Source organism: Thamnophis sirtalis, unplaced genomic scaffold (genome assembly GCF_051295495.1).
Source record: "Thamnophis sirtalis isolate CommonGarterSnake01/CBP01778 unplaced genomic scaffold, rThaSir2_p1.2 scaffold_13, whole genome shotgun sequence".
In the NCBI taxonomy this organism is placed as follows: Eukaryota; Metazoa; Chordata; class Lepidosauria; order Squamata; family Natricidae; genus Thamnophis; species Thamnophis sirtalis.
The window spans coordinates 7083951-7097596 of NW_028261393.1; the positions used below are offsets into that span (position 1 = coordinate 7083951).

The following is a 13646-nucleotide window of genomic DNA, read 5'->3' on the forward strand; positions in this document are numbered from 1 at the left end:
AACATTTTCTTAATCCTTGCTTTCTCTCTCTCTCCCTCTCCCTCCCTCTCTCTCTCTCTCTCTCTCTCTCTCTCTCTCTCTCTCTCTCTCTCTCTTTCTCTGTCTTTCTCTCTCTGTCTCTCTGTCTCTCTGTCTCTCTGTCTCTGTCTCTCTCTCTGTCTCTGTCTCTCTCTCTCTCTCTTCTTTCTCCAGAAGAATTTCAGCCAGTTCTGTGATGGTTAAGAATTTGGGCAGCAAGTTAAAATAGAAGGCAACGTGTTCCAACAATGACATGGCCCAATTTTTGGGGGAAAAAAAACTGAGTTGAGTTCAACGAGAAATTTGCCCTGTAAAGAAAGGATGGGTGCGGTTATAAGCCTCAAAGTAGCTTATATATTTTAAAGGAAAAAAATAGTTTAATGTTATTCCGTATTGTCCCATATTGTTCTCCAGTTAGTTGGGTGGACAAATTACCTGTTAAATTTTTAGATTGTTATCCTGCCTTTTGAGACAAACGGGTTTGTCTGGCATTTGTCACTATGTTCTTCTGGAATGAATTGTGGGTAGGCGCGACAGATAAATGTAGAGGAAAAACTCGTAAAAGTGAGGTGCATTTTCCTGAGAGTAAGGTTGACTAAACTCACGAGTACTTACTTCCTGTGAATATAGACAGAGAATATTCTTCCAAAATTCCAGTTCTTCTTCCTTCTCCTTCTCCTTTTTCTTCTTCATCATCTTCTTCATCATCTTCCTCCTCCTCCTCTTCCTCCTCCTCCTCTTCTTCTTCTTCTTCTTCTTCATCATCATCATCTTCTTTTTCTTCATTATTATCTTCTTCATCTTCCTCCTCCTCCTCTTCTTCTTCTTTCTCTTCTTCTTCTTTTTCTTCATCATCTTCTTCATCATCTTCCTCCTCCTCCTCTTCCTCCTCCTCCTCTTCTTCTTCTTCTTCTTTTTCTTCATCATCATCTTCTTTTTCTTCATCATCTTCTTCATCTTCATCCTCCTCCTCCTCTTCTTCTTCTTTCTCTTCTTCTTCTTCTTCTTTTTCTTCTTCTTCTTCTTCTTCTTCTTCTTCATCATCTTCTTTTTCTTCATCATAATCTTCATCTTCCTCCTCCTCTTCTTCTTCTTTCTCTTCTTCTTCTTCTTTTTTCTTTTTCTTCTTCATCATCTTCTTCATCATCTTCCTCCTCCTCCTCTTCTTCTTCTTCTTCTTTTTCTTCTTCTTCACATTTAGAAAGTATGCATCTAATTAATCATTAATTAAACATACCATCAAATCAAATCTTTATTTAATCATAGACCAGCACAGGAAGGGTAAAATGTAAACAATAATTTAAAACCCTAAAACAAATAAAATGTGCAAATGTTTTAAAAATTAAAAAAAATATACACGCAGAAAGTATACTTCAGACTTAAACAACGAAGATTATACTTCATATGAGCCATGGTGGCGCAGTGGCTAGAGTGCAGGCACTGCACGTTACCTCTGCTGACTGCCGGCTGCCTGCAATTTGGCAGTTCGAATCTCACCAGGCTCCAGGTTGACTCAGCCTTCCATCCTTCCGAGGTGGGTCAAATGAGGACCCAGATTGTTGGGGGCAAGAGGCTGACTCTCTAAACTGCTTAGAGAAGGCTGTAAAAGCGGTATATAAGTCTAAGCGCTATTGCTATTGCTATTCCGGTTCTTTCTTTTCAGATAGAGTGAAGAGACATGCCTATGATTTGGCATGCATTATTCGTGGTTAGCCCCACTGCGGTTGCAAAATTAGCTGATTTTGCTCCTGCCACGCTGGTCAAAATATGGAACTCTTTGCAAGAAATTCTTGGAAATTACCTTCTTGTCTATTTCAATTTCAATTTCAATTTAATAAAAATTCGTATGCCGCCCACTCCCTTGGGACTCTGGGCGGCTTACAGGCAAGATAAAAGAAGCATTTAAAAATTTACGATAAAAGATACAATTATTAAAATTCCACACCATCCATTCTGTCTAAGTGGGGCTGGATATTGATCAACAGCCCCAGGCCTGCCGGAACAGCCAGGTCTTGGTGGCTTTACGGAAGGCCGGGAGGGTGGTAAGGGTCCGGATCTCTATGGGTAGATCATTCCACAGGGCTGGCGCAGCTACAGAGAAGGCCCTCCTCCGGGGGGCCGCCAGCCAGCATTGTCTGGTCGACGGCACCTGGAGGAGGCCCAACCTGTGCGATCTTGTTGGTCGTTGGGAGGTAAGTGGCAGGAGGCGGTCTCTCAAGTAGCCAGGTCCTAAACCATGTAGGGCTTTAAAAGTAACGACTAGCACCTTGAAGCGCGTCCGGAGACCAATGGGGAGCCAGTGCAGCTCGCGGAGGATGGGTGTAACATGGGTGTATCTAGGTACACCCAATATCGCTTGTGTGGCTGCATTCTGGACCAATTGCAGTCTTCGAACACTCTTCAGGGGCAGCCCCATGTAGAGCAGCCCCATGTCTAAACTGCCTGACGGTGTATTGAACGTAGTTAGTGGGTCAACCCTTTTGAGGTTCATCCAAAACAATGAACTGACCTATCAGACAGAACCACACTTAACACAGGAGCACACAAACACAAACTTAACCATACAAATAGGCCTTGACTTACAACCATTCATTTAGCGACTGTGCAAAGTTACTGCAGCACTGAAAAAAAAGCGACTTTAGGCTGTTTTTTTTCACACTTATGACCACTTCAGTATCCCGGCAATCACGTGATCAACATTTGGATGCTTGGCAACTGGCATGTACTTCTGACGGTTGCTGTGTTCCAGGTCACAGGATCATCTTTTGCAACCTTCTGGACAGCAAATGGGGGAAGCCAGATTTGGTTAGCAGGCGTGTTATTAACTTAACAATTGCAGTGATTCACTTAACAACCACGGCAAGAAAGGGTGTAATCTAGGGCAAAACTCACTCAACGACTGTTTTGCTTAACAATGGAAGTTTGGGGCTCAGTTATGGCCGTAGGTGAAGGACAGTGGCGGAATTCAGCCAGCTCGCACTTATCCAGGAGAACCGGTTGTTAACTTTCTAAGCAGTTGGGAGAACCGGTTGTTGGAAGAAATCTCCTTTTGGTTTTTTCCACTTTACAGGGCTAATCCTGTAAGGAAGGCAGGAAGGAAACATTCTGGTGTTGTTTCTAGCCTAATTTTTATTGACCTGCTTACAGAAACTGCCTCTCCGGTTAACCCTTATTACATTGTCACAACTAAGGCGAAGCGCCCATCGACATGAGTGACGTTGAGTTGGCCTCGCCCACCCTGTCACATGACCCCTGAGTCCCGCCTACCCAGCTGGTCATTAGAGCAGAGAACCGGTTGTTAAATTATTTAAATCCCACCACCGGTGAAGGACTCCCTGTATGTCAACCACTTAACATAGGGAGCGACTAGTTTTTAAAGTGGTGATGCACATTGTACAACCGTAACCTCTGTTTATTCTAAGGGTAATAGGGACGCAGTGGCTCAGGGGCTAAGACGCTAAGCTTGTTGATCAGAAAGGTCGGCAGTTTGGCGGTTCGAATCCCTAGCGCCACGTAATGGAATGAGCTCCCATGACTTGTCCCAGCTTCTGCCAACCTAGCAGTTCGAAAGCACATAAAAATGCACGTAGAAAAATAGGGACCACTTTTGGTGGGAAGGGAACAGCGTTCCATGCCCCTTTGGCATTGAATCATGCCGTCCACATGACCACGGAGACGTCTTCAGACAGCGCTGGCTCTTCGGCTTTGAAACGGAGATGAGCACTGCCCCCTAGAGTCAGGAACGACTAGCACATATGTGCGTGGGGAACCTTCACCTTTATTATAAGGGTGCTTTGATGTATTACCATGTTTCTCTTGTGTTGGTTTTTGCCTTCAGCAACTCAGCTTAGACAAGAATATTAATCCCCAGAGCAATCTCAGACTTCAGTGACGTTTTGATATTGACTCTGAAAGCAACTACAAACTCCCCCATCGTCACAGATTGAGGATTGAAGCCGGCAGGTTGGAAACTGGTTGGGTGGCTTCTGTGGCGCCCAGGAAATTAGGCTGCAAATGGGCATGGATGGTGTGTGGCAGCTGCTTGCTCTGGGCTGCCCTGATCCAGGCTTGCTTCCCAAAAGAAATGTAACTAACCACCGTAATTAAAAGCCTGATAGGAAGAATTCTCTAAATGTAAATAATTAGCTTGGTTGAGCTGCCACCTTAATTGGAATGTATGACTTCCAATGGCAGCTGAGCTGACTCAGGTATATGGGAGTATGAAACACTTAAGAGGGGTCTTGAGTTGTGGGCCAGATAGGTGGTTGTAAACCAGAGGTGAGTTGCTCCTGGTTTTACTACCGGCTGTGCGCACATGCGTGGTTCAATGTAAATTGTTCTTCATGCATGCGCAGAACAATTGACAGTGAACTGTAATGGACAGTGAACAATGGACAGTGAACTGTGCACAATTACTACTAAACAACATGCCAGCAACAGCAGCGGTGAGAAGGGAACCAGTTCAGGGGCGCGGCCAGCCTGGGTCGCTGCCGGTTCTGCGACCCAGGCCAAAATAACACTACTGGTTCGGCCAATCCGGGCCAGACTGGGAGCAACCCACCTCTGCTATAAACATAGAAAATACAGAGTAATAGAGTTGGAAGGGATCTTGGAGGTCCTCTGGTCCAACCCCCTGCTCAAGCAGCAGACCTTATACCATTGCAGACAAATGACTGTCCAATCTCTTATTAAAAACCTTCAATGATGGAGCATCCACAACTTCTGAAAGCAAGCCCATCCACTGATTAATTGTTCGCACTGTCATCAATCAACCTTTATATGTATGTATGTATGTGTGTGTGTGTGTGTGTGTGTGTGTGTGTGTGTGTTATATTTGTGCTGATAAATAAATAAAGGGAGACTAGTATAGATCTATTTCAAGCTATTTAGCTCTCATCAGCCAACCATGCCCTTACTGGGATTCAAACCTGGGCTGTATTACATATTAGGCAGTTGTGTTAACCACTAAGCCACAAGGTTCTCCTCCTTTATCAGCTGAGCCAGGGAAGTAGGTATGTATTTAGTGTCACAACCCCTGGTATGCCCAAATATGGGAGGAAGCCTACTGCTTCCTATCTCTGTCTATCGGCTCGTCATAAGAGACCATCCAGACAGAAACCCAATATTTTTACTGTTGCCTTTGTTACATTTGTGTTATATTTGTGCTGATAAATAAATAAAGGGAGACTAGTATAGATCTATTTCAAGTTATTTAGCTCTCATCAGCTAGCCATACCCTCACTGGGATTCGAACCTGGGCTCTATTACATATTAGGCAGTTGTGTAAACCACTAAGCCACGAGGTTCTCCTCTTTTATCAGCTGAGCCAGGGAAATAGGTATGTATTTAGTGTCACAACCCCTAGTATGCCCAAATATGTATATATATAAAATGGCAAGTACACAAGTTGTTTGTTGTCATTGTTGTTTTGCACCAGACATGGTTTCTAGATTTTAATTTTTTTTAGAACATTTCAAAGGTGTGACATTGTTTTAAACTGGCATTGAACTGACAGGTGTGTGACTTATATGGAGAGTTTGTTATCCTTCTTTTGTTATTGTTTTTTCTCTCCTCTTTATTTAATTTGTTGTTGCTTTCCGTGGGTTTTCGGTAGTGTTTTTTTTAAAAAAAAAGAACGAATTCTTATCATTTTTGGATACTTTAAAAACACATTTGTGTGAAACATAAAACATTTTTTGGTTCTGTTTCCTTGTACTTTCATGGAAAACCTGCAAAAGCTGAATAACTAAAAAAAAGGCAAGGTGTTTTCATCACTTCCATGCTTTTTCTTTTAATTATGTCTTCATTGCATTTTTAATATATTTTTGTCTTTTGTTTTGTTAAACTCTTTGGGAATCCATGCTAGATGAGACAATAAATCTGAATTAATAAACAGCAATAGAAATTACAGGAAGCCTCATTTAGTGACTGCCTTTGACTGCCTTTTTTAGCGGCCATTCAGTTAATGATGGCGATGAGAAAGTAACTTTGCAACCAATCCTCGCATTTATGACTTTTGCTTTATCATGTGGTCAGCTGAAGGAAGAGTGTAAGAACAGCTGTGGCTTCGCCTAGCAATGACAAGAAGTCATTGACAAGTAAGTTGAAGTTGAAGAAGTCATTGACAAGAAGTCATTGACAAGTAAGTTGAAGACGCCAATGACAAGAAGTCATTGACAAGGAAGAAGTCAATGACAAGAGGTTATTGACAAGTGAGTTGAAGTTGAAGAAGTCAATGACAAGAAGTCATTGAGAAGTAAGTTGGAGTTGAAAATTCAATGACAAGAAGTCATTGACAAGTTGAAGTTGAAGAAGTCAATGACAAGAAGTCATTGACAAGTAAGTTGAAGTTGAAGAAGTCATTGACAAGAAGTCATTGACAAGTAAGTTGAAGACGCCAATGACAAGAAGTCATTGACAAGGAAGAAGTCAATGACAAGAGGTTATTGACAAGTGAGTTGAAGTTGAAGAAGTCAATGACAAGAAGTCATTGAGAAGTAAGTTGGAGTTGAAAATTCAATGACAAGAAGTCATTGACAAGTTGAAGTTGAAGAAGTCAATGACAAGAAGTCATTGACAAGTAAGTTGAAGTTGAAGAAGTCATTGACAAGAAGTCATTGACAAGTAAGTTGAAGACGCCAATGACAAGAAGTCATTGACAAGTAAGAAGTCAATGACAAGAAGTCATTGACAAGTAAGTTGAAGTTGAAGAAGTCAGTGACAAGAAGTCATTGACAAGTCATTTGGAGCAGACACTTTTGTATACTGTGCTTAGATCATACTGCAGGTGGTGCAGTTCCAGGTTGTCCAAGCCCAAAAATCCGAGCCTGGTGCCATAGGGAATTCTACTGTGAGCAGAGGAGTGGAGTAATCTTCTTGTGAAATAACTCTGGACCCGTTGAATCATATTAATGTCCGATATAAAGTGTGGATTCCAGGCAGATGAGCTGTATTCGAGAATTGGTCTGGCAAAGGTTTTGTATGCCCTAGTTTGTAGTAAAATGTTACCGGAGAAGAAGCTTCACAAGATTAGGTTAACAACTCTTAATGCCTTTTTTGGCAATTGCTTCTCTTAATGACCGAGTTGCTGAGTTTGAGTGCGCTTGCTAAATGAGGATTAGCTGTAATGCACCAGGCTATAAACTGGATTGAAATCACAAGGCAGGTCAGGTTTGCTGTGATTCACATTGAAAAACTGAAATTCTGCTTGTTCTGCCACTCTTTCTGATACAGCAAGATTATCATGATTTTTGCATGCCTGTTAATAATTCCAGACTGTGGCCTGTTGATTGGGCTCAGCTTGTTATACCGGCCCGGAAAGGAATTAAATATTTCGTGCTACCTTAAAAAAAATAATCTTGGTGACTTCCCTGCCTCTTGCCTGGATCATCTGTTTTTATTGTTTCCTGTCCCAGATTAACTCCAATAGTCCAGGAAATTGTGCAACATGTACTGTGAGTCGCAGAAGCTTGTAAAAGAAATTTTGAATGATTTGAGTCATGTCAACCCTGAGCCCACGTCAGTATGGGAGAAGGTGTGATGGTTTAAAAACGCTAGGTGGGTTCACAGCTCAGTAAAAACAACCTCATTTTTGTTTTCCTGGTGAATATATTACATGTAGGAAGTCCTGATCAAGGTAGGTGTGAAACCCTCGTTTTTAATTATGCCCATTTGCACATTATTTCCACACCAGCTACAAGGTGACACCATCTTATGCAATAGCACAGAGATCCAAGAATGGAGAGAGAGAAGGAAAGAAAGAGAGAGGGTAGGGTGAGAAAGAGAGAGAGGGAGAGAGAGAAAGGGGGAGGGAAGGAGAGGGAGAGGGAGGGAGAGAGAAAGAGGGTGGGGGAGGGAGGGGGAGAGGAAGATGGAGGGGGAGGGAGAAAGAGAGAAAGAGAGAGGGAGGAAGAGGGAGAGAGAGGGAGGGAGAGAAAGAGAGAGAGGGAGAGAAAGTGGGAGGGAAGGAGAGGGAGAGGGAGGGAAAGAGAAAGAGGAAGGGGGAGGAAAGGAGAAAGAAAGATGGAGAGGGAGGGAGAAAGAGAGAAAGAGAGAGAGGGAGGAAGAGGGAGAGGGAGGGAGGGAGAGAGAGGGAGGGAGAGAAAGAGAAAGGGGGAAGGAGATGGAGAAGGAGAGAGAGAGAAAGAGGGAGGGAGATGGAGGGAGAGAGAAAGAGAGGGGGGAGGAAGAGGGAGAGGAAGTGAGGGAGAGGGAGGAAGAGAGTGAGAAAGAGGGAGGGAGAGGAAGGGGGAGGGAGGGAGAGAGAGAGAGGAGTTAAGTCAAGCACAGAGAACAGCAAGAACTCATAAGGTTAAAAGAAAATAAAATGCACAATATAAAAGAAACAATGTTGACTCAGAGTCATTTACGGCCAGGCCAAATCCCAAATACAAGAATAAAAGCCACACAAATGACATAAAACCCATGTGTTCTCCAAGCACCTGAAGGCAAGACCAGAACCAACAGGCGGAAAACAAGAAGCAGTGGATGGGAACAAATCAAGGAGAGAACCAACCTAGAAATAAAGAGAAATTTCCCGACAGTGAGAATGATTAATTGCTGGAATGGTTTGCCTTCAGAAGTTGTGGGTGCTCCAACACTGGAGGTTTTGAAGAAGGGATTGGACAGTCATTTGTATAAATGGAAATGGTATAAGGTCTGCTGCTTGAGCAGGGGGTTGGACTAGAAGACCTCTAAAGTACCTTCCAACTCTGTTATTCTATTCTATTCTGTTTAATTGCTAACTGAATTTTTTATCCCATAATACGTGAATTTTATATTTGGCTGTACTTGGGGATGTTTGGCTCCCTGGGAAGGGCATAGCAAAGGCAGGGTGTGTGTGTGTCACAGACAATGCCTTCTCTCACATTCCTAACCCTAGCCCTAACCTATCCCAGATAGGAAATGCTGAGACCCTCCACTTAGATGGCTTAATTTTCAGGAAGCTGGGTGTTCTGACCCCCTCCTCTGTCCAGTAACGAATGCCGAGACAAGCTTAACTGGAATGTACTTTAAGAGCAAGAAACCAAAACCTCGGTGGCTGAAAGCCAAGCATAACAAACAGATAAGGCAGGCCTGGGGGTGATGAGTTCCCTCCCCTCTCGACATATATGGTAGTGACTGTTGTTTACTTTTATTATTTGTATTTTGTTTTTTATGTTCCCCTTTTTCCCCCTTGAATTGTTCGCCGCCCTGAGTCCTCCCGGAGAAGGGCGGCATACAAATAATAAAATTCTATTCTATTCTATAAGGACCTTGGCAGCAACTCAGACAAACCTTGGCAGCAATCCAGCCTGCCAAGGTAGTTACAAAAGTTCTCCAACTTTTAGTCAATGCGTTGACTTCTGCAAGATGGGCGTGTGCACAAGCAGTCCTTATTATAGTCTAGAGAGGAGCCTAATGACCACCAGCTGAGTGCAATTATCTCCTGTACTTGCGCAACTGTTCCTGACGCCAATTAGCTCTTCAGTGCTGGACATCCAGGAACAACTCACCGCTGGCATCAGGATCACTCTCCCTTGTCTCCTCCACATTGGTCCAAGGCTTAGGCGCCTCCTGGTGGCCAACCAGCCTCTCTGTGCCCTGCTTGGAGTTGGAACCCTGTCCAGGGTCCTCCACATCTTCCAGAGCCAACTCATAGGGCCCCTCGCTGTCAGAGTCTGGTGGCAGCTCCAACGGCTCCTGCTGGGCCACAACACATAGGGATGTGTTTGCTAAAATAGCAGCTCAAAGAACAAATGGGATCTGTAATGTATTCCTGAAAACATGAAGTCAGATAAGGAAAACCAGCTTTGGGGAATTCTTTTAGAACGGATGCTATGCAAACAGCCTCTAATTCATTCTTTCACTTTCAGAGCACGAAGTTCTACCGATGAAGTTTTTTTGCCTCTGGAATCTTGAGTTCTTACTCATGCACGTCAAAACCAGATTTCTACCTTTCCAATTTTCAAAATCCTAGTAGGCTAATTAAGTGTTTGTTTCTTTTTTTCTTAATCTTTATGGATCAACGGGTTTTAAAACCGTCCCAGAGGTGTTAATGCTACTGGGGCCATTCAACACTCTTTAATATGATTAAAGATTAACAATGAATTAACCCTGGGGTGGGAGACGCGTTTCACTGGATTTGGTCATTCATGCTGTGCTGAACTGCAATTAAAGCCAGAGTAGAAGATGTTGGAAGAAATGCTTTTCTGAGTTCCATTCCGAGTGGGGGGGAAAAGACACTGGAAACATGGAGGCAGCTTGGAAAGATGGTTTAATGGTGGACAGGATCACATGGCTTGAGCTGCTGAACAGAAAAGGGGGATCCCATGCTTCCAGATGTTGGGTGAAGAAGAAAATAAGAGGCAGAGATGCTGAAAAGTTCCTTGTTTTATGCCCTCTCTGGCCTTTGATCTTCAGCTTGTATTCTGATTGGTTGTCAGGCTCCCATGGGGCCATGTAGGAGCAACTCTGTAGGCTGTGAGTCCACGTTTGGTTGAGCATGGCTTCTTCCCAAGTGCCCTGTGGTGAGATGGGTAAAGGGCTACTTGAAGAGGATTGTTGTCACTTATCGGATCGATTTTCAAGGACACCACAGCGCTAAAGCAGCCTAAACTCACCCAGCCAGCCTCCTGCCTGACTAATGTTGAAATCTCTTTTCTTTTTGCTTTAAACCGATAACTCTAATTACAGAGTCAACAGAGGAACAGTCATTAGCTGGCAGTGATTGAGAAACGAAGAATAACAGCCTTTAAAAGGTTCATTTTAAGCGTCTTTTCCAAATGAGACTCAGTTTTTTTGCCCCTGGTTTGTAAAATGCCCTTACAGCATAGACACACTGTTCATTTGAATAATAGAATAGGATGACAGAGTTGGAAGGGACCTTGGAGGTCTTCTAGTCCAGCCCCAGGCTCAGGCAGGAAACCCTATACTTTTTCACTCCAATGGCTGTCCAATCTCTTCTTAAAAACTTCCAGTGTTGGAGCATTCGCAACTTCTGGAGCAGAGGTGGGTTTACCAATTTTTCTACTACTGGTTTGAGCGTACTTGCGTGAAACACTCCGAGGCATGCGCAGAAGAATCCGGGCAGGTGGGCGGTGTCACCCCCAAGCCCTTCTTTTCATTAAACTAGACAAACCCAATTCCTGCAACTGTTCTCTATACATCTTAGCCTCCAGTCCCCTAATTCTCTTCGTTGCTCTTCTCTGCACTTGAATGGTGGTAATCAAGCTTTGAAATCCTTAATTCGACTGAAATTAAAATTCAGTTCCTTAAATGCTGCTCATTCTGTTGCTCCTTACATAGGAAGCATTTCTGCCATTGGTCCTGTGAGAAATGATTATTCAATGGCACATTTGGTTCCAGATGATGCCACAGTGACCTGAGATTTAAAAGCATCACAAGAAAGAAAGAAAGAAAGAAAGAAAGAAAGAAAGAAAGAAAGAAAGAAAGAAAGAAAGAAAGAAAGAAAGAAAGAAAGAAGAACAGTTCTAGAGATGTCTATGACTGCTTGCCTGGAAAATTCTTAGTTTCATCACAGCTGATTATGGAATTGGAGACTGTGCTATCCCCAGTAAAGAAAAATTTACTTTTAGAGTGTGTACAATAAAAGGATAACCTAAATTTATTTAGGGATGCAGTGGCTCAGTGGCTAAGATGATGAGCTTGTTGATCAGAAAGGTTGGCAGTTCAGCGGTTCGAATCCCTAGCGCCGCGTAAGGGAGTGAGTTCCCGTTATTTGTCCCAGCTTCTGCCAACCTAGCAGTTCGAAACCTTGTAAAAATGCAAGTAGAAAAATAAGAACCACCTTTGGTGGGAAGGGAACAGCGTTCTTTGCTCCTTTGGCATTTAGTCATGCTGGCCACATGACCACGGAGATGTCTTTGGATGGTGTTGGCTCTTTGGTTTTGAAACAGAGATGGAAGCCGCCCCCTAGAGTCGGGAACGACCAGCACATATGTCCAAGGGGAACCTTTACCTTTTAAATTTATTTATTTAATGTATGGCATATCAAAGATGAACTGGTGATATATATTAACATTTCATCTAGAACACAATAAACACAATAAAATATAAAGGTTAAGAAGATCTATTCTTCAAATACCAACTTAAATATATTCATGGAACAAATAGCCACATGAGATGTTTGCCCTCTGGTGGCAGAATGGCAGCATTGCACACATTTTAAGTTTCCCAAATAAGCGCAGGTGGTCCTCGACTTACGACCACACTGGAGCCCAAAATTTCTCTTCAGTGAGACATTTGCTAAGTGACTTTTGCCCCATTTTACGACTTTTCCTGCCACGGTTATTGAGTGAATCGCTGCTGTTGTTAAGATAGTAACACGGTTACTAACTTGATTTTCCTCCTTGTCAGACGGTCACAGAATGATCAATCACATACCCTGGGACACTGCAGCTGTCGTAAATACGAAGCGGTTGCCAAGTATCTGAATTTTGATCGCATGACCATGCTGCAAGGTTCATACGTGTGAATGTTGGACACAAGTCACTTTTTCTCAGCGTCGTCGTATCTTCGAAGGGTCGCTAAGCGAAGCCAAGGACAGCCTGTCCTGCAGGAAGGAGCATCTGGAGTTAGATGGAATAACAGAGGGCAAGAGAGCAAGCGAGCCCATTGAAAAGAGCAAGCAGAGGTGGCTCCTCGCTTTAGGTAACAATTTATTCATTACACTGAAAAGTGTCACTTTGAGATTATTAAACTCATTTTGCTTTTGACTCCTTTGATCAGAATGTGTGAAAAATGCCACATCCAATGAGATTTTAAGCTTTGCTTACCTCAGTTTTTCTCAACTTCAGCAACATTCAGCTGTACGGACTTCAGCGCCCAGAATTCCCTAGCCAGCACAGCACATTCTGGGAGTTGAAGTCCACACATCCTCCTCCTCCTTCATCTGGCACTGATGACGTTACCTAGATGGGTAATAAAATGTCTGCAAGATGGTATCCCTGGACTGAGAGTCAACGTAAAACTTAGGGTATAAGTAAAGTATAATATATAGAATGTAAAAGATATAAGAAGTATATGATATTGGCTTGATGTTACTACATAATAGCATGTTATTGTAACTTAAATAAGGACATAACTTGAGAGAGTGAGATTGGGATAGAATTTTTGTAAATAGGATTGTTAACGAAAGATATCGATACCAATATGGAAAAGCTGTTATAAGTGTAAATGTTGTGTTTTGTCTTTTAAATAGTGGAAAATTCAATAAATATGGTTTTAAAAAAATGTCTGCAAGAAAACAGCCAATTCAGACCTCAGCAAGGATCCTTCATTTCAACCCTAATCTACAAATATTCTCCTTTATTGGTTCTTTAGTATCTAAATCTCTTTCCTATCTTCCATCTAGAACGGTGATGGCGCATTCTCAGATGCAGGGCCGGATTTTCCGATAGGCTAACTAGGCTTCAGCCTAGGGCCTCAAGATCAAGAGGGGCCTACATTCAAATTGTTAGCAAAATTAAAATTACACTATTCTAAAAACAGTGAACACTAAAACACTGAACCGAAAATAAGGAGAAATTCTACGCATATGACTAATAAACAAACATAAAAATGTATTGGTTAAGATCGTTCCAGCGCCGCGGCAGTTGGGGAGCCTGCCCACGTTCCTGGCACTGGCG

General features: G+C 42.8%; 1 long non-coding RNA gene across 1 annotated transcript in view; it reads left to right on the top strand.

Moving 5' to 3' along the window:
- Positions 1–13646, top strand: part of LOC148042948 (uncharacterized) — a 281857-nt gene that overhangs the window by 38496 nt on the left and 229715 nt on the right. The window lies entirely within an intron of this gene.